This window comes from Trichechus manatus, unplaced genomic scaffold (genome assembly GCF_000243295.1).
Source record: "Trichechus manatus latirostris isolate Lorelei unplaced genomic scaffold, TriManLat1.0 scaffold00112, whole genome shotgun sequence".
Taxonomy (NCBI): Eukaryota; Metazoa; Chordata; class Mammalia; order Sirenia; family Trichechidae; genus Trichechus; species Trichechus manatus.
In genome coordinates this window covers 5912476-5914200 of record NW_004444048.1, presented here as the reverse complement: position 1 = coordinate 5914200, position 1725 = coordinate 5912476, and positions in this window count along the sequence as shown.

Below are 1725 nucleotides of genomic sequence, written 5' to 3'. Positions count from 1 at the left end.
AGGCAGACAAAAATCCCTTTCCCTGCAAGAGGCATGAGAAGCCCTGAAATCCTCTCCCTCTGTGTCACTTATCAACACTGAACTCAGACACACTCAATCCCTGAAATAAGAGTGCCAGGGGATCAAATGGGTGGGTGAGGCTTGCTGGGAAATTCCTCCCAGCCAGTGGATACATGACTTTGGAAGAAATTGGGGCAGTTCCCAATGTAACTTGCTACCCCTCCCCCAGGGGCAATCACTGTCAAAAATGATTTATTTTAAACATTTTTTAATTATTTTAGCCAATGGGGTGTGTATGTGTGTGTGTTATGGAGAGAGAGTGTAGAGTATGTGTATGTTTTTAATCATTTGCGGTTAAGTCTGAGTTCACAAGAGCCTTTGAGTTCACTGGAGTCCAACCGCCAAACCCACACCCAAATATTTTATAGATAACAGAAGAGCCATTGCCGGATTATGCTCATACGTACACAAACAAGCTTTGTGGCAGTGTGGTGAGGACCCCTGAAGTGGCAGTCGGGATGTGAGGACTTTACAACCAGATCTACAGCAAGTCATTCGGCTGCATCATGAGAAACAACGTTTTGAGAAGCTTCCATGAGAAGCATTCACTCTTCTTCTCAGCAAATGAATATAATTAAGCATCTAATGGGTACTGTTATTGTGTTAAGTGCTGCTGAACAGGGTTGGCATTTATTATTAGGTTTAGGGTTGTTCTCATACTTTACATTAAATGCTGACAAGACTGGAAGCAATTATGCCAAGATGTTAACTGTGGTTAATTCCGGGTGGTGGGAATATAAGTGAATGTTACTTTCTCCATGGTGATTTTCTACAGTTCAGAAGCTTCTACAAATAAATACATGTGTATTGTACAAATAAATAAATGAATGAATGAACAAACTCAGGTAGGTCTATTTGACTATAGGCCTAACTCCAATAGCCATGTTTTCAAAACATTTCTATTCCTAAAAAGTATTCCTAAAGACTGATACCAGCAATCCCAAGTATCTGTTTATGTGGGATTTTTGTTTTTGTTTGTTTTGCTTTCTACTTTTCCCCCGTCTCTTTCAGGGTATTTGGAGAATGGAAAGAAGCAAGAGCCATGTGTACATTAGGGACAGCAGAGAGTCGGGAAAAGAGATTAAAAAGTTATGGAGAGGGGAGATGAAGGCCAGACTTGAATAGAAAGAGGAGGGTGGGTAATGATACCAGTGATAACATTTAGTTTTAATAAGTGGTTTCCTTTGAGGAACTTGAAAGGTTGTAGAGAGGCAACAGAGGAGGCTAGCCGGTCATATTCAGGTGTAGAATGCAAATTCCATGTAAGATAGCATCCATCAGAATGGAAGCTCCATGAGGGCAGGGACTCAATTTTGTCCCTTGTTCTCCTGTGCCTAGAACAGTCTGATACATGGGACATACTCAATAAATGACTTTTTAGTGATGAGTAAATTTATTGCCTTTGAAATTAAATAAATAAACAGTTTCTGTAGAGTTGATTCCAAATCATGACAATCCCATGTGTATCAGAGTAGATTGGTGCTTCATAGCATTTTTAATGATATTTCAGAAGTAGATCACCAGGCCTTGCTTCCAAGGCATCTCTGGGTAAACTTGAACCTCCAACCTTTCGGTAAGCAGCCGAGCACATTAACTGTTTGCACCCAGGACTCCCTTGAAAAATAAAGAGAGAGTGAAATGGCTTTCAAATAACAAATTGTAGAA